This window comes from Trichechus manatus, unplaced genomic scaffold (assembly GCF_000243295.1).
Source record: "Trichechus manatus latirostris isolate Lorelei unplaced genomic scaffold, TriManLat1.0 scaffold00052, whole genome shotgun sequence".
Taxonomy (NCBI): Eukaryota; Metazoa; Chordata; class Mammalia; order Sirenia; family Trichechidae; genus Trichechus; species Trichechus manatus.
In genome coordinates this window covers 4,093,884-4,113,785 of record NW_004443988.1, presented here as the reverse complement: position 1 = coordinate 4,113,785, position 19,902 = coordinate 4,093,884, and the positions used below count along the sequence as shown (strand labels likewise).

The 19,902-nt window shown below is 37.5% G+C and overlaps 1 protein-coding gene across 2 annotated transcripts in view; it reads right to left on the bottom strand.

Annotated features, from left to right (window-relative positions):
* Nucleotides 1–19,902, bottom strand: part of NCOA1 (nuclear receptor coactivator 1) — a 270,561-nt gene that overhangs the window by 109,633 nt on the left and 141,026 nt on the right. The window contains exon 1 of one of the 2 annotated variants that reach the window (XM_004377565.2): nucleotides 5,706–8,619. The exons of the other annotated variant lie outside the window; for it this stretch is intronic. The gene's annotated coding sequence lies outside the window, so the exon portion shown is untranslated. Of the gene's footprint in view, nucleotides 1–5,705; nucleotides 8,620–19,902 lie in introns of those variants that run through there. 2 annotated transcript variants of the gene reach the window in all.

Below are 19,902 nucleotides of genomic sequence, written 5' to 3'. Positions count from 1 at the left end.
CCAAAAAAATTTTCCCAGTCTGTAGGTTGTCTTTTTAGTCTTTTGGTGAAGTCTTTTGATGAGCGTGTTTGATTTTTAGGAGGTCCCATTTATCTAGTCTCTCTTTTGGTGCTTGTGCATTATTACTTATGGTTCATATCGTGTTTATGCCATGTATTAGGGCTCCTAGCATTGTCCCTATTTTTTCTTCCATAATCTTTATCATTTTCCATTTTTATTTAAGTCTTTGATCCATTTTGAGTTAGTTTTTGTGCCTGGTTTGAGGTATGGGTCTTGCTTCAGTTTTTTGCAGATGGATATCCAGTTATGCTGGCACCATTCGTTAAAGAGACTGTCTTTTCTCCAATTAACAGACTTTGGGCCTTTGTCAAATATCAGCTGCTCACAGGTGGATGAATGTATGTCTAGATTCTCAATTCTGTTTTCTGCTGAATCTTTCTATTAGTTCCAGTATATTTTTGTCGAGTCTTTAGGGTTCTCTATGTATAGTATCATATCATCCATAAATAGGGATAGTTTTACTTCTCCCTTACCAACTTAGATGCCCTTTTTTTTTCTTTTTCTTGCCTTATTGCTCTAGGTAAGGCTTCTAGAACAATGTTAAATAGGAGTGGTGATAAAGGGCATCCCCAGTTTGAATTTCTGGCAGTTCCTGTCAATGTGCTGCTACAACTGTTTTTGAATTAACTTCAGCAAAATTTTACTTACCTGTGAAGTTAATATTGTTCAATAATTTCTGCATTCTGCTGGATCACCTTCCTTTGGAATGGGTACAAGAATGGATCTTTTCCAGTCAGTTGGCCAGGTAGCTGTCTTCCAATTCTCCTTGGCATAGACAACTGAGCAACTCCAGTGCTGACTCTGTTTGCTGAAACATCTCAATTGGTATTCCATCAATTTCTAGAGCCTTGTTTTTCACCAATACCTTCAGGGCAGCTTGGATTTCTTCCTGCTATATCATCGGTTCTTGATCACATGCTACCTCCTGAAATGGCTGAACGCTGACTGATTCTTTTTGGTACAGTGGCTGTGTATTCCTTCCATCTTCTTTTCATGTTTCCTGTGTCATTCAATATTTTGCCCATAAAAGACATCAATATTGCAACTCAAGGCTTGAATTCTTTCTTCAGTTCTTTCAGCTTGAGAAATGCCAAGTGTGTTCTTCCTTTTTAGTTTTCCATCTCCAGGTCTTTGCTCATTTCATTACACTACTTCACTTTGTCTTCTTGAACTGTCTTTGCAATCTTCTGTTCAGTTCTCTTACTTCATCATTTCTTCCATTCACTTTAGCTACTCTACGTTCAGGAGCAATTTTCAGAGTCTCTTCTGACATCCATTTTGGTCTTTTCTTTCTTCTCTTTTTAATGACCTTTTGCTTTCTTCATTTATGATGTCCTTAGTGTCATCCCACAACTCGTCTGGTCTTCAGGCATTAGTTTTCAATGCATCAAATCTATTCTTGAGACGGTCTCCGAATTCAGGTGGGATACACTCAAGGTCGTATTTTGGCTGAAGTGTACTCGTTTTAATTTTCTTTAGCTTCAACTTAAAGTCTCATATGAGCAACTGATGGTCTGTTCCGCAGTCAGCCCCTGGCCTTGTGACTGATGATATTGAGCTTCTCCATCGTCTCTTTCCAAAGATGAAGTCGATTTGATTCCTGTGTATTCCATGTAGCGATGTCCATGTGGTACAGTCATCATTTATGTTGTTGAAAAACGGTATTTGCAATGAAGAAGTCATTGGTCTTACAAAATTCTACCATGCAATCTCTGGCATCGTTTCTATCACCAAGGCCAATTTTCCAACTACCATCCTTCTTTGTTTCCAACTTTCATATTCCAATCACCAGTAATTATCAATGCATCTTTATTGTGTGTTTGATCAATTTCAGACTGCAAAAGTTGGTAAAAATCTTCAATTTCCTCGTCTTTGGCATTAGTGGTTGGTGCACAAATTTGAATAATAGTCATATCAACTAGTCTTCCTTGTAGGCGTATGCATATTATCCTATCACTGACAGCACTGTACTTCAGGACAGATCTTAAAATGTTCTTTTTGACTATGAATGCGATATCATTCGTCTTCAATTTGTCATTTCTGGCACAGTAGACCATATGATTGCCTGATTCAAGATGGCCAATACTCTATGGGTCAAAATATTTAGCAGAAACAATGAACTGTATTTTGAAGACATTAGAAAATTACTGAGCCAGGTATTGTTAGATGCCGTCAAGTCGGTTCCAACTCATAGCGACCCTACAGGACAGAGTAGAACTATAGGGTTTCCAAAGAATGGCTGGTGGATTTGAACGGCCAACCTTTTGGTGAACTGCCAACCTTCTGGTTAACAGCCGAGCTCTTAACCACTATGCCACCAGTGCTCCCAGCCAGGTATACCTCCAGTTAATTTCAGGGTTGTCCCACCAAATGGAGGGAAACTACATGAATGAAATCACAGTACAAATCTACATACAATCTTCATTGCCCTCAGTTATAGAAAGGATATGTATTTTTAAAAGCCCAGCCTAAAACCTGAGTCATTGTTGACATGTAGCGGGGTTGTTAACCACTGTCATAGGGCAACATGTGTACTGTTTAATGAGAAACTATTTTGTTCTGTAAATCTTCATCTAAAGTGAGAATAGCAGCACAACCGGAAGAACGTAATTTTTTCCACCCCTGCTGTTAGTTGCTGTCGCATCAATTCCTACTCATAGCAATGCCATGTGTGTCAGAGTAGAACTGTGTTCCATAGAGTTTTCAAGGGTGTGACCTTTTGGAAGCAGATCTCCAGGTCTGTCTTCTGAGACACCTCTGGGTGGCTTTGAACCATCAACCTTTCAGCTAGTAGTCAAGTGTTTAACTATGTGTGTCATCCAGGGACACCATTTTCAATCCTTAAAAACCAATAATCTAAACTTGTGTCGGGTCAAATCTGACTTACAGCGACCCTATAGAGTTTCCAAGGCTATAAATCTTTACTGAAGCAGACGGCCACATCTTTCTCCCATGGAAAGGCTGGTGGGTTCAAACTGCTGACCTTTTGGTTAACAGGCAAGCACTTAACCACTGCACCATCAGGGCTCCTTGTTTTCAATCTTTAACCCCTATATATTTAAGCACCAAGCCCCATCTAGTTTACTTAAAAAATAAATCATGAATCCACACACAAATATAAATCTGATGTCCTGTTCCTGTTTAAACTCCTCCCATGGCTTCCTATCTCAGTTGTACTATGTTCATTCTCACTTATGACATGGTCACTCTGCCCAGAGCATACTATGCTCTAGCCTGATTTTATTCTATTTTTTATTTCCCATTGCCTCTTTATTCCCCAATCTTTTCACACCAAAGCTTTCACTACAATATATTCTCTGTCAGAAATAATCCCTCATATCTTCTTTACCTGTCTAGTTCCTATCCACTGTCCAAGTTTTGGCTAAAATTCTATTTCTCCCACCCAGCAATCTAACCAGGCTCTCCATAATACTTCCATAGCGCTTTCAACTTTTTCTTCATGTCATTCTTTACAATTTGTATTCATAATTTGTGTGATTATGTATTTATTGTCTACTTCCCTCTCTAGACTGTAAGCTCCCAGGAGGGTATTTTATCTGGCACAGAGTAAATGCACAACATTAAAAAAATTAATCTGTGGATTAATGATCCTGCTGTAATTCAACAATGCTAATGAAGTTAAAAACTCAAAGAAGTTGAGGATCATTAACCTTGTCAAGAGGACATTACAAACCTTCCTATACAAATCCAAGAGCAGTATCAATGGCATGGCAGGGAGATAAACCAAATTATCAATATAAGAGATTAAGCACAGGTTTTGAGGTGAGAACACAGAGGAGAGAGGAAAGTTGTAACAAGTTAGTAAAACTGCCGGATTACTCTTTACTACTTGGAGAAAGACCATAGCTATTTCTGTGACATCATTTTGCAATATAATTTATCTCTATGTTTTTGCCACAAAGCAAAAGAAAACACCACGTGTTGGAGAGAGTCCACATTCAAAGACCTAAAAATGAAAAGTAACACCTAAACTGCAAGTGTTTAATTCTTTCCTAAAGAGTAACTACTAAATTGAAGGCAGCTGTTGAGGACTATCAAACCCAAGCTATCCAAATCTCTAACACTATAGTGGGATGAGCAGATAAGATTTTAATTTTAATAATAATAAGGTTTCATATGTGTGTTAGAAGATAGTATTCTACCAAAGCTTAAAATAAAATAAAAATTAGATCACTTTAGGTGATCTTATTTAAAAATATGTAAAAGATTATTAATTGGCATGTATTTTATCAGATGAGAGTTTGTGCTACTAATATTGCTATGTGCAGGCTCTACCTACTCCACTACACTGTCAACTGACAAAGATGGTCTTCATACCTCTGTACCTCTCAAGGGTTGCAAAGAACCGGTATTCAGTAAAGCTAACTGATTAAATTATTTCTATCTTGGTATTTCTATTTCTTTTTATCATATTTCTAAGTTATATATTGCCTTTTAAAATATAGTAGTGACCAGTATACGTGTTTAGAGGTTTTAGTAAGAAATTCCATTTTTTTAGAATTCAAAGTCATAATCATATAATAAAGCAGGCTAATCTATGATCACATTTAACCATCATTTTCCATATGGTGAAGCGACATGCACAGTATCTTGGGGGGAAATAAACAATAACTGGAGGCCTTACCTTATGACTCCAAAAAACAGCTGGTAAACATTAGTGAGGTATGTAAATTCAAATTATAAAACATCTTATTCCTATATTTCTTTTACTCAGTATACAGCGTTTCTTTTTTAACAGGTTAGAGTCATTCAATCCCTAAATATTTAAGAGCCGAATACATGTAGTCACCACACCTGGTGCTGGGGATATGGCAGTGAGCAAGAGACAAAGTCCCTACTATCCTAAACTTACATTCTGATAGGAGGAAAAGATCAGTAAATAAAACCAGATAATTTCAGATAGAGAGTAACCAGGGGAGCTACTGTAGATTAGTGATTAGGGAGAGTTTATATGAGAAAGTAACATTGAGCTGAGACAATATAAAAATAAAAACTTATCAAAATTATTTTAGAAATGAATGATTTCATAGTAAAAGTATAACAAAAACTCAGTAGAAAGAACCTCTCATGCTTTCTCACCAATCTTGAACCTCTCATTATTACCTACATGATGCCGATATTTGTGTATCCTGCCAAACTTAGTGGGCCGCAAAGAGAATTTTCATCAGTATCACCCAAAGTCACTACTAAATACACCAGTTTGCTAGGTTCTTAGAACTGTTTAACTCAGCTCTCCCTGTTGCATTTTCTATATTTAATCAATATTATTAATTCTTTCTTTCCCGTGTCTATTGGACCAACACCTTGCCCACTTTTTAAAAATCACTATTATTCTACATGCTGTTAGCCATCAAAGTTTGAAGCACTTCAGCGGCACATTTGACCCCATCTCTGGTCTGCTGACACAATACATCCTGCTAAACAATTCCCCACAATCCTCCTGTTCATAATGTCACATCCCCTAACCACCACTCAGCAGTGCCTTTCTATAGCTTCCCACAAAGAATTCACACACTCCTGTTCCCTGCATTCAAGATCTCCCATTAACATAGCCTCTCATGACAGCACTCAAAGATACACGAGTCAAAAAGTACTAAATTTAATGGAGAAAAACACAAACACACCATTATGGTTGGAACTTTAATGCCCCTCTCTCAGCAATTGATAGAAGAGTCAGAGCCCTCCTACAAAAAAAAAATCAATAGAGGTTTAGAAGACCCAGACAATACTATCAACCACCTTGACCTAATCTACATGTTTAGAACACTACACCCAACAACTGCAGAATACATTTTCTTTTCAAGTATACATGGTACGTTCACCAAGAGATACCGTATGCTGATAAATCAAATTTAAAAGCATTAAATACATGCATGGTTTGAACAAAACTGAATTAAAAATCAGTAATAATAATAAGACATCTAGAAAAACCCCAAATGTTTAAAAAGTAAACAATGCACTTCTAAATAATCTATGGAGCAAAAAAGAAATAACAGTGGAAATCTGAAAATAATCTGAATGAAATGATAATAAAATACAATATATAAGTATTTGTAGAATGCAGAGAAGGCAGTGTTTAGAGGGGAGCGAATTTTATAGCCTTAAATGCTTATCTTGGTGGGGAGGATGCATACACACTCGGGCACACATGACCACATGCACACGCGCACACACTCTTTCCTTGGAAAAGCACCAATGTTCTTGTACATTCAATTTAATTTAAAATTCTATGACTGCCACTGTGGAAAACAGTGTGGCATTTCCTCAAAAAGTTAAACACAGAATTACCATATGACTCAACAATCCTAATCCTAGGTGTATACCCCAAAGAATTGAAAGCAGGCAGACAAACAGATAATTGTACACCAAAGTTTACTGCAGTACTGTTCACAATAGCTAAAAGATGGAAACAGCCTAAATGTGCATCAACAGAAAACTGAATAAACAAAATGTGGTATGTTCATACAACGGACTATTACTTTACCATAAAGAGAAACAAAGTCCCGAGGCATGCTACAACATGGATGAATCTTGAAAACATATGCTCAGTGAAATCAGTCACCCAAGGACAAATATTGTATGATCCCACTTACAAGAGACAGACAGATGTCTAGAGACCAAAGTTTATTAGGGGTTACCAGGAGTGGAAGGGAGGGAGAAAGAGTGAGTCTTATCTTAGTGGGCACTGTGTTTCTGTCAATGGTGGTAAAATAATTTGGAAAAGAATAGTGCTGATTGCTGCATAATGTGATGAACATAACCAATGTCACTGAAAGGTGTATGTAAAAAATGTTGAATAGGCAAATGTTTTGCTATATATACTTTTACCACAGTAAAATGATTTTAAAAAAATCTACTGAGCATCTTATATATAACATCTCAGTAAATTAAATCTATTAGAAAAGCAATAAGCAAAAAGCTAGCTGTAAAAGTCAGAAACCATAGATAAAGACAGATAATCCCGACCATGTAACAATGAAAAATTTCTATAGAAAAACAATCCCATAAACCCACAAATCACCAAGTTAGTACTCCCAGAAAAATGGGCAGAGTGAAAACAAACAATGCACAAAAATTTTACTGGCAAGTGGCCAATAAAAAATGAAAATATATTCAACTTAATAATTGTTTGAATTAAATTAAAATTACAGAAACATAATTTCTCATCCATCAGACTGGCTAAGATTAAAAAGACTGACACAACCCAGCACTGATGAGGGTCTAGAGAAATATGCAATTCCCACATTGTTTTAGGAATGTAAATCAGTATGGCCCTTCTGGAGTTACCGAAATAATTAAAATGTACATAAACAGCAATCCATCTTACAAGAATTTGTCCTCACCATATAATCAAAAGTGCAAGGATACAAGCATAAATGTAGGGCTATAGTTCTCAAATGGGCTATTCTGCACCCCAGGAAACATTTGGCAATGTCCGGAAACATTTCTGATTGCCACAACCATAGGTACGGAGTCCTACTGACATATAGTGGGTAGAGACCAGGGATGCCACTAAACATCCTACTATGCATAGAACAACTCCATAACAAGAATTATCCAAGCCAAAATGTCAATACTCTTGGGATACCCTTGATCCTTCTCAGAAGGGAAGAAAATTAATTCTTACTTAGTTCAAATTCTAGTACACTGATTGGGCTATACACCAGCAGGTCAACGTACATTAAAAGATCAGACTGCTATGTGGCTCGCCTTCTCCTACATTCTTCATCCACTTTGCTAGATAGGTAAGTTGACTCAGTCTGACTTCCCAGGAGTGGCTGAACATTTCTCTCTCACATAGATAATGTGTCAAAACACATTGGGCCTAGAGTACCGCTAGTACTACCATGTACCAATCACGCTGTGAACAGAACTTGACAACCAGCTAATAGTGTTAAGGTCAAACATTTAGGTTTAGGAAAATGAGACAAAGGTGTGTACAAATTCCTAACACAGTCTCCTAGGATACAGGAATAGAGATCAGTAATAAATTGGACCTGTGGGGAATGCAAATTCATGAGCTCTGCTTAAAGTTGCCTGAACACAAAGGAAATGAAATCTGAATCTCTAGTCAGTACCCAAGTTCACTTAGACTCTGGGGCATCATGGCTGAAGCACTCAAAGAGAAAATGGTAATCAAGAGATTTTAAATATACCAGATATATATTAAGGAGATAAAAGGAACCGCAGGAAAGATGTCATTACTGCAATTTTCTAAATGTTTCAAGAAGACAAGAGTGTTTCAAATGCCATATTCTAAGAAAAGGGCCAAGTAGATAAGTGATCCCCCTCCCCCACCCAAATTATGAGAATCACAGTAATACAACTCTTGTACCTCATGATGAAAGTAGCATGGGTAAAAGAGATGGAGGTTGGAACACTGTGAAGAAGGAGTAGGGAAAAATTCTAGCTTAGTTAATATGAATACAAAGTAGCATTTCTTTTCAAATATTCTGCTATTATCTCTTATCACTAACCCAGAGGGGGTTATTTCCCCTAATTAGCCTAAATTTCCTCTATACATGTAACTATTCTTACAGATAGTCCTGGGAAAGTCTTGCATATCCTAATTTTTTATAAGTCAAATCTCATTCTTTATATGTAAAGTTAAAATATTTCATTCAGTGGATTTCTAGTGTGAATCACTCTTTAATAAATTTTTTCTTAACATATCTTTTTTATAAAATCAAATTATTATATATGTGAAACAAATGAATATTCAAAACACTTTAAAAACAGACAACAAAAAAGAATTAAATTTGCCCATACTGTCTGCCATATTCCCAAGATAGAATTATAATTCTGAATTGTTAATAACTTGACTATGACATTTGTTATACAAGCTAAAAAACGAGTTCTACAAAATTTGACCATCAGCCATGAAAATATAAATCCTAAATTATTGCCAGTTTACTACTGCAAGATGAGCAAAGTATCCCAAAGGCATGCAATAGGTAGTTTTAGTTTGGGCTAACTTTGATGTTGCTGAGAATGAATTTAAAGAATTTTGTAGAAAAGGTAAGAATTTTACCTGGAAAAACTGAAAAAAAATTCGAGGAGAGGGTACGAGGAAGAAGCACTGAGGAAAGAGCCTGAAGAGGCTGAGAGGGCAGCTTTTTTGGGAGGAAGATCAAGAAGATGTAGTGAAGTGGCAGCTTAAGAGGAAAAGGAAATTCTGAGAATGAGCAAAGATGTTTAAAGGCAATTAATAGGAAGTATGTTTTGCCAGATGATATATAATGTAAATTACTCCCCTTATCTCACCAAAACATTTAGGAATAGTCTACATAACTCATGACCAAAAATATAATTTTGGAATTATATATTTTTTAATGCTTTCTTATATGCAAGAAATCTGGAAGAGAGTTTCAAGGACCAAGTCTAATGATCAAAGCTAATCCCTTTGGGGGAAAAAAAAAATCAGGCACACCTTAGATATAAATAATGGTAACAATTTGCCCCCCCAAATATATATTTTTAATTAAAACTCTTAAAATAATTCAACTATGAAAATACACAAGCAGTAAAGTGAATTACAGATTATTCTACCTTTATTCAAGTCAGCTAACCAGTTAGCCCATTGGTCATAATGAAGCCAAGGTATGGGTCTGGGCCCTTATGGTACATTAACTTTGTTCTAGTCTGAGTTCACAGGCTAGATGCCAAATTTTTGGTAAGCTAACTTCAAATGACTAATTGCTTGGTCAGATAAGGGTAGACAAAGTATGAATGGATCAATGAAAAGGCATCACGACTATTGGCAAAACTTAAAGTACATGTCCCACTCATTTTGAGTATAAGGCCATATTAGTTTACGGAAAAAGGTCAAAGAACCTTTTGGAAAATTATTCTATTTCAGTCTCATGTAAGTCTTTTCAAGAAAGTTCACCATGTAATTTTAAGTATAAAAAAACAAACCACAAGTGAGTAATTTCCAGGAATAAATTAAGGAACATATTTATAAAAGAGTTGCTACTTAAGATACAATTATCTCATTTTAGTAATGTTTAAATTGAAACAATTCAACAATTTAACAAGGGCGAAGAATCTATCTCCTGTTAACTGCTGACTATAGTAGAAGAAGAGTTAAAAAACAACATACACTTTAAATTCCTCGCATGTTTAAGTCAAACGAAAGTCATAATGGTAGCATAAGTAGTAGATAACGTCAACCTCTTCATCATGAATGAAAAGACAATATAAAATGTCTACTCTCTCCTATTCAACCGTCTGGAATATGTTGCAAACTCCTCGAAAGCAAGAAAAAACTGCAAGTCTAATTACACCCTGGCAATATTAGCATGACGTGCTTCAATAAACACTCCTAATAGGATCTGCTAATATAATAACTGGCATGAAAATTGATGAATTTTCATTATTTGGCTGTTTGTTTTTACTGACTAAATACTTAAGAAAACCAGTAAACTGTCCCTTGCACAGGAAAAAAAACTCCACCTATCAAGGGCAAAGTGCAGAGACTTGTAGTGGTAGACAGGAAGGGATGAGCAAAGATTTTCGCTTCCTTCCTCCACTCCCCAAGTGTGCCAAGCTATCTGTGCTGTGGTCAAAAGTGACTTGCTTAGGGTTAGGAGAAAATTTTAAATTAAATCATAAACTGGCTAAATTCCAGTTGACTAAGGTTTTCAGACCAGATTGTGAAACTGTGTAACAAGGAAAAACATTCAAAATTTACTCTGCTCTTAATGATTTTAGAGATTTAATATATAGCTACTTAACTGAATAGTTTAAGTAAGGGAAAAAACCCAATCAGCTAGGATTTTTAGGAAGATAGCTGAACAATGGAGGCAAGTGGGGTACTATGATAGTCTAATCCAGAGACAATGAGCAGTTGGACTAACACAGCAACAACTGGGGTGAATGAGACACTGCACAAGAGTTGGGGGTGAAAAGGAGTAGTCAAATTGTCTGCATGTGCATATTACAAAAGTAGTTCATGTTTACTGTATACACTTTAGAAAATATTACTAAATAAAAGAATAAAATAGTACCATCCAGAATTAACGTGGACTTTTGCATATATATTCTTAGATTATTATTTGTATATATTCTACTAACATAGATACATATATAGTTCTGTTTTAATGGTTAGGGTATCGGAGTACACTTACTGTTTCAAAACATAATTTTTTCACTATATTTATGAATATAACTTTTCATGTCATTTAAATGTGCTTCTTCATAGTTTTTATTGCCTGTAAAACGTTTCACTGTGAGGGGATAGGTGTCACAGTTTTTAAACAATCCAGTGGTATAGGACTTTAGATTGGTTCCAATTTTTTTTGCTATTAAGAACAATACTATGATGAATTTCTGCCTTAAACTTTGTTTATATTCAGGATTATATTTTCTAAATAAGCTCCTACAAATAGACTTGCTGGGATTAAAGAATAAACACATTTTTAGGCCAAATTTAAGAGACATATCTGGGGTGGAATCAAGTAGATTTGGTAATCAATTAGATGAGGGAGATGAGAGAGAAGGAAACATTTATGTACAACAAATTTCCTCGCATGGGGAACTAGATGAGTGACAATGCCATTTAGCCAAGACTGAGCTTACAGGAGATAACAGATGTCTGAGACAGAGGCTAATGAGTTTAGATAGGTACACATTAATTTTAAGGTAGTATTAAGACATCAGGACCCTAGTGGCACAGTGGTTAAGAGCTCAGCTGCTAACCAAAAGGTTGGCAGTTCAAATCCAACAGCCACTCCTTGGAAACCCTATAGGGCAGATCTACTCTGTCCTATAGGGTTGCTAGGAGTCAGAATTGACTCAACGGAAATGGGTTTGGTTTTGGGTTGGTATTAAGACATCAGAGTTTCTGGGTGGTGCAAACAGTTAAGTGCTTGGCTCTTAACCAAAGGCTGGCACTTTGAATCCACTCAGAGGTGTTACGAAAGAAAGGCCAGGTGATCAACTTCCAAAGGATCAGCCATTGAAAATTCTATGGAGCTCAGTTCTACTCTAACACACATGGTGTTGCCATGAGTCAGAACTGACTCCAAGGCAACGGTTTTGGTTTTTAGTCTATTAAGATATCCAAGTAGGTAAGTCCAGCTGGCTCCTACAGAGGTAGGCTATGAAGGTTTAGGAATCACCAGCATATTGATGCTAGTGAAGTAGATGAGATGATCAAATGAAAGTATGAAGAGAGAGAATGAATTATGATGGAAACTGCGGTGTGAAGGATTGCTTTTATATGGCCCTTCTTGTCATGGTCTTGTAACTCCCACCAAATGATTGGGTGGGACCAAGCAAATAAGATGTTTGGAACCCTAACAAGGGGATTGGTCAGTTTTGCCATCTTGCTAGGCTTAAAATGAGCCTCCCAGAGACAGACAGAGAGGACCTGACTACTGCTAAGAAGAAGAGATGGGAGCGGAGTACATCCTTTGGAACTGAGATCCCTGTACGGAGACTCTTCTAGACCCAGAAGACAGAAAAAGAGAGTGGTAACACCGGAGACAAGACGGCGAGAAGCAGTGGCAGAGAAATGGTGGGTGCAGAGACAGCAGAACCAGAAAACTAGCAGGAGACAGTATGGTGAGCTTCCCAGCCCAGGGAGCAAGGAAGCTGAGTGCCTTCGTGCAGGAGGCTTGCTGGCAGAGTGAGGTGTCTATGGGCACTTGTCGGTAGAGCTAGGCTCGCCAACCCATGGAACGAGAGAGCTAAGCGCCTCCGGGTTGAGGCTTACTGGAAGAGTGAGGTGCCTCTAGGCACTTACTGGTAGAACTAAAGAGCATTGTAACCCTTGCCCAAGCAGGGCAGAGGCTGGACGGAGGGGCCAAGGGCCAGAGGCCTGTCTGCAGGCACATCTGAGAAGAGGCTGTCCTGATTGAAGAACTGTATCCTCAACTGTTCTACCGGCAAAATATTGAATGACGCAAGAAACATCAAAAGAAGATGGACGAAATACACAGAGCCACTGTACCAAAAAGAAGTGGTCAATGTTTAACCATTTCAAGAGGTAGCGTATGATCAAGAACCAATGGTAGAGAAGGAAGAAGTCCAAGTTCACTGAAGGCACTGGTGAAAAACAAGATCCCAGAAACTGACAGAATACCAATTGAGATGTTTCAACAAATGCATGCAACGTTGGAAGCACTCACTTGTCTAAGCCAAGAAATTTGGAAGACAGCTACCTGGCCAACAGACTGGAAGAGATCCGTATTTGTGCCCATTCCAAAGAAAGGTGATTCAACAGAATGCAGAAATTATTCAGTGATATCATTAATATCACATGCAAGTAAAATTTTGCTGAAGATAATTCAAAAACGGTTGCAACAGTATATCAACAGGGAACTGCCAGAGATGCAAGCTGGATTCAGAAGAGGACATGGAATGAGGGATATCATTGCTGATGTCAGGTGGATCCTGGCTGTATCAGCAGACAGTAACAGAAAGATATTTACCTGCATTTTATTGACTATGCAAAGGCATTCGACTGTGTGGATCATAACAAATCATAGATAACACTAAGAAGAATGGGAATTCCAGGACACTCAATTGTGCTCATGCAGAAACTGTACATAGAACAAGAAGCGGTCATTTAAACAGAACAAGGGGATACTGAGTGGTTTAAAATCAGAAAACGGTGTGCGTCAGGGCTGTATCCTTTCACCATACTTATTCAATCTGTATGCTGAGCAGATAATCTGAGAAGCTGGACTATATGAAGAATGCAGCATCAGGACCAGAGAAAGACTCATTAACAACCTGCTATATGCAGATGACATAACCTTGCTTGCTGAAAGTGAAGAGGACTTGAAGCACTTAATGATGAAGGTCAAAGACTAGAGCCTTCGGTATGGATTACATATTAACATGAAGAAAACAAAATCCTCACAACTGGACCAATAAGCAACTCATGATAAACGGAGAAAATACTGACATTGTCAAGGATTTCATTTTACTTGGACCCACAATCAACACCCATAGAAGCAGCAGCTGGGAAATCAAATGATGTATTGCACTGAGCAAATCTGCTGCAAAAGACCTCTTTTAAGGTGTTAAAAAGCAAAGATAGCACTTTGAGGACTAAGGTGTGCCTAACCCAAGCCATGGTATTTTCAATCACCTCATATGTATGTGAGAGCTGGACAATGAACAAGAAGACTGAAGAAGAACTGATGCCTTTGAAATACGGTGTTGGCGAAGAATACTGAATATACCAGGAACTGCCAGAAGAACAAACAAATCTGCCTTGGAAATATAGTCAGAATGCTCCTTACAAGTGAGTATGGCGAGACTTCATCTCACCTACTTTGGACGTGTTATTAGGAGGGACCAGCCCCTGGAGAAGGACATCATGCTTGCTAAAGTACAGGGTCACAGAAAAAGAGGAAGATCCTCAATGAGATGGACTGACACGGTGACTGCAACAACGGAATCAAACAAAGCAAACATTGTGAGGATGATGCAGGACCGGGCAGCAGCGTTTCATTCTGTTGTACATGGTGTCGCTATGAGCCGGAACCTAATAAACCCCACAATTGCGAGTACTGTCTGTGAGTTCTGTTTTGCCACTGCAACGAACTATCAAACCCAGCAGAGTAGTAGAAAGTGTTGTGGGATAGATGGCTGGTGTTAGAATTGGTAAAAAGGTTGGAAGGTGGAGATATGTTTGACCTCTGCCTCATAGGAATCAGCCTTGGGCTGCTGATCTTGATTCTCCTTTCCCCTTGTAAAGTTAGAGGAGGTCAGATGACACTGCCGCCACACCATTTTTACAGAAACGCTCTAATATCGAGGGGGAGGGATGGCAGTTAAATCAGGAAGAACAAGTGAAAAAGAAAAAATAAATACAGGTGAAAGGAAAACCAGCAGAAATTGAGAGTGGAGAGATCATAAAGTCTACTTTTAAGAATTATTTTCAAATCTGCCAACACAATCACAATCCCTTTAAAACACAACAAACTCTTAGAAAGTGCCCAAAGGTAGTCAATAGTCCTTGCTAAATCCAATGAGGCAGGAATACTGTCTCCCAAAGGAACCAGGAATTCAACATACCTCCTGTCTTAGGCTGTGTTCTCTAGAGAAGCAAAACCAGTGAAGTGTGCATGTGTGTATATATATACATATATACATACAGAGAGAGATTTATATCAAAGAAATGGTTCGTGTGGTTGCAGAAGCTAGCAAGTCCCAAATTTGTGGGTCAGTTGTCAGGCTAGAGGCTTCTCCTGACTCACATAGCTGCAGGGGCTGACAACCCCAAGATTGTCAGGTCAGACAGCAGGCTGCTGGTTCACAAATGCAGGAGCTGACGAATCCAAGATTGGCTGGTAAGACGGCAGGACTGCTGGCTCAAGTCCCAAGAACCGGAGCTCAAATGACAACCAGCCGAATGAAGGATCCAGGGCAGAGCAAAATCCAGCAAGCTTTGCAAGAAAGTCCATAATATATTGGATGCAGGCCATACCCCCAAGGAAACTCCTTTCAACTGACTGGCTGCTCACAGCAGATCTCATTATGAAGATTACATTATATCATCTCTCATCATGGAGGTGATTACATCACTACATAACTGCAAAACTACATCATAACTGCCAAACCACTGAGAATCATGGCCCAGACAAGCTGACACATAACCTTAACCATCACACCTCCCCACCACCACCACCACCACCACCACAATCATTGAACCTACATGCTTTTATGCTCAGTGTGTCTACCACCCTTGCCCAACTTCATGCCATAAAGGTCCAAACTACCCAGTATCCCATGATGAAAGACCAAGGGGGTGGTTTGTGGAATAGCATTATAAAGTCTATTTGAGGGGTGGGGTAGTATCTAAAACTTTTTCTTCCTTCAGGGTTTTCAGACTGGTCCTAGTATTAAGATTTGTTATCACTGTAAACATGTCTATTTTCACAATTTTAGCCCCTTTATCATTTCACAGTGGTGGTTCAGTGGTAGAATTCTCGCCTTCCATGCAGGAGACCTGGGTTCAATTCCTGCCCAGCCAATGCACCTCAAGTACAGCCATCACTCATCTATCAGTGAAGGCCTGCATGTTGCTATGATGTTGAACAAGTTTCAGCAGAGCTTTCAGACTAAGACAGACTAGAAAGAAAGGCCTGGTAATCTATTTCTGAAAGCCCAGTGAAAACTATACGGATCACAATGGCCTGATCCCATTGCATACAGGGTCACCGTGAGTCAGTGGTCAACTCAACGGCAGCTAACAACATCATCTTACAGACTTTCCTAACCATCCTTTTCAGAACTAACTTTTATAACCTTGAATTCATTTTTCCCTTCCTCTTTCTATCCTTTACTAAATCCTTTGGGATTAAGAGTTTTAGTCCCTGAACAACTGTTTTCCAGTATTTCCAAATACCCACACCAACTGCTCCAGTTTCCCCAGCTCTGGTCAGGAACTGTTCTTACAACAAACCACTGTAATTAAAAGTAGGCCTCATAAGGGATATACAAGCTGAGTTGTAGGAGATTAAAAGTATACTCTTACATCAAGCCACATGCCTCTGGCTGCCAGAAGAAGCAGAAATACTGTTTGCCTTGGGGATGTTTTTAAAGACCAACTTCGTTCATAATTCCTGATATCATTTTATCCATTATTAACTACCTATTTCAACATCCTTTTCTTTCCCATAGACCCACATTCCTCTCCTTTCAAGAAATTCTTTATTAATTCCCTCTTTTCCTTATCCCAGTTTTGCCAAAAGGAGTGGTCTTTATTACCAAAGTACGAATAATAATGGCCCTATTACATGTATATAAGACCCAAAGAAGTGCTATTTGACAGAAAATTCAGTATTATATATAAATAGTGCCATTTTATTTTATCTTTAAAAGGAGTCTGCTTTAGTAAAGCTTAAACCTAAAAAGTAGGCTCTTAAATATTTCAACATTGACCTAATAAAAACATAACTTTGCCAGTATTCCTGAGATTTTCATTACTGTTGGATGAATGGGACACCTTTGTAGCAAACGACAAATTTTCCACCAGCCTCGCATCTGGACTTGTTACTCCAATCCCTCACATCCTCATCCCGATCCCTCTAGGAAGCCATTTCTGATCTGCTATGGTTTGTCCTCATAGCCTAAGCTTACCCCATTACAGTGTCCAGCAAAGTTATTGTTGATAACTTTGTCTGGATCCCCTATGTGGACTTTAAGCTCTTTGAGAGCAGGAAGACTATGTCTTACACATTGTACCTCCAGGGCCTAAGACAGTACTTGACACCGAGTAGATTCTTAATACAGGTCCTCAACATTGCCACCCACTAGCATCATCAATTGCTCCCCTGGAAATTAATACAGACTAGGGTTTACAACAATCTCCTGTATGGGAGCCAACATAATTTTCTTAGGAAATACCTTAAATCCAGATATTGCCTATCTACTGTATGCCAAGCAATATATTACAGGTTCTATTTAATTTTACTTCTTCAAAAACCCTATAAAATAAAAATAGTTCTCCTCCTTTAACCAATGAGGAAATAAGAGCTTAGAGAAGATAAATTACTTTCTCAGAGTTGCACAGAAAGCAGTTGAGAAGAGATCTGTGACTACGTCTGTCTGACTACTAAGTCGAGGCTGTTTCCATTATGCTACTCTGCTTCCCCAATACTCACACTGAATCAACATGAATATGTAATAACTCAAGTATATTTTTCTTGCTACATTTTACAATGTTAAATTCCCATTGGAAATCAATAAAACGTTCGTTAAGTATCTAGAAGTCTGTAAAGATGGTAGAATAAGATTACATGTCCTGGAATCAGAATGACTACTTGGATTCAAATATCAATTCTGCCACCTACCAGCTGTGTAATCTTGGATAAATTATTTAATTTCTCTGTGCTTCAATTTATTCATCTATAAAAGAGATAAGAGTACCACCTGGAAGGTTGTTTGAAGAATAAATGACACTAAATGTGAGAAATTAAAATGGAACTCAGCACATAATAATACTAATAGCTAAGATTACTGCACAATTACTATATATATTACCCTATCTTCAATAAACGTTGTTGTTGTTAGGTGGCATCAAGTCAGTTCCGACTCATAGCGACCCTATGTACCACAGAACAAAACACTGCCCCGTTCAGCTGTTATTATTTATTTAATTTTCCACAAAAAGTTGCTAAATTTTTCTAGATCAGTCATTCTCAAACCTTACAGTACATCAGAATTACCTAGAAAGCTTTTGAAAATTCAAATTAATAGACCTTGCCCATTGGAGATTCTGATCTGAGGATCTGTAGTGGGCTCTAGAAACTATACTTTTGAAAATTTTCCAAGAGGATTTGCATTCTCTGAAATATGCTAGAGATCTTAAGACATTTCTGCTACAAAGCATCCAAAAGTGCTCAATAAAATATAAAAAATACTTTTTTCAATATTAGATAGGCTCACAAGAATATAAGGGGAAACCAATGAGGTCAAGAATGAAAACAAATCAAGAAACAGAAAAGCCAGCAGTGAAGCTGCCATATACTTCTAGGGGGCATATATGGATCCTGATGGCCTGAGGGTGGAAAAAACTGAGGGAAAAGGCTTAGGCCTCCTAAAGACAGATCAGAGACCATCAGATAATGTTGAGACCCAAAAAGGACGATAAAGCTAGGAAAACGTGAATTCAGAAATTAAAAATATCTCAAAGGGAAAGAGGAAGGAAAATTATCTCTAGTTCTTAGCAAAGACTTCATGAAGATTTGGTGCCTAAATTATCTATACAACGTGGATGTTCCTAAGAACCCAAAGTGAGAATTTTAAATAAAAATCCAGGCCTACAGATACTCAACTCCAAGTACACAAAAGGAAGTAAAAATCCTCCCTGGAGAAAGGCAACCTGAACCCAACTAAAAGAGTTCCCATACACACACAGTTAAAAAAAAAAAAAAAAAAAAGTTCACAGTTCAAACAGAAAATCACAAAACACACAAGTAAACAAGGTACTATTACAGCAAGTCAACAAAATCAATCCTGCAAAAATGTCAGATATTGGAATTATCAAACATAGAAACATAAAATAAATACGTTTAACACATTAAGAGAGAATTGAAAACATTTGTAAAGTTCAAAAGAATATCAAAAATAAACAAATCTGAAAAAGAACAAAACAGAACTACTAGAACTGAAAAATACTATAAGTAAAATCACAATGGAAGAGTTAAGTAAAAACTAAGAATACTAAACAGAGTCAATGAATGACGAGTCAGAAATGATAAGACTGGACATAATGTAGTCTACAGTAATAAAGAAATGAAAAATATGCAGAACTTAAGAGATATGGGGGAGAGAATGAAACAATGCTATTATAAAGGTAACTATAAACTTAATACCAAAACCAAACAGTATAACAAAGAAAAATAATAGGCCAACCTCATTCTTGCACATAGCTGAACAAAGCTGAAAAAATCTAAATAAAATAGAGGTATCCCTCACAATCTAAATGTCACTATAGGAACTGAATTAATACAGCATTTTTTAAGAGATTGGGCTTATTTCCTTTGTTATTCCAACTCATTTATTTTGTGAAACGTGGGTATCAAATAGACTACAAAAATGCAACCTTCACTATCCACATTCTAACTATTCACTCTTCCAAATTCAGAAACCAAATAGTTACATGTTTCCCCAGCTATCATCCAAGACATAGTTCTGTGGTGCTACAGCGAACTTACAGGGGTATCATGGGATGTTTTCAATATGAGGAAAGACCAATAAAGAGAACAATGAAAAGGAAATCAGAAAAACAATACCATTTATAATAGCCCCTAAAAAAATAAAATACTTAGCAATAAATCTAACCAGGGATGTAAAAGA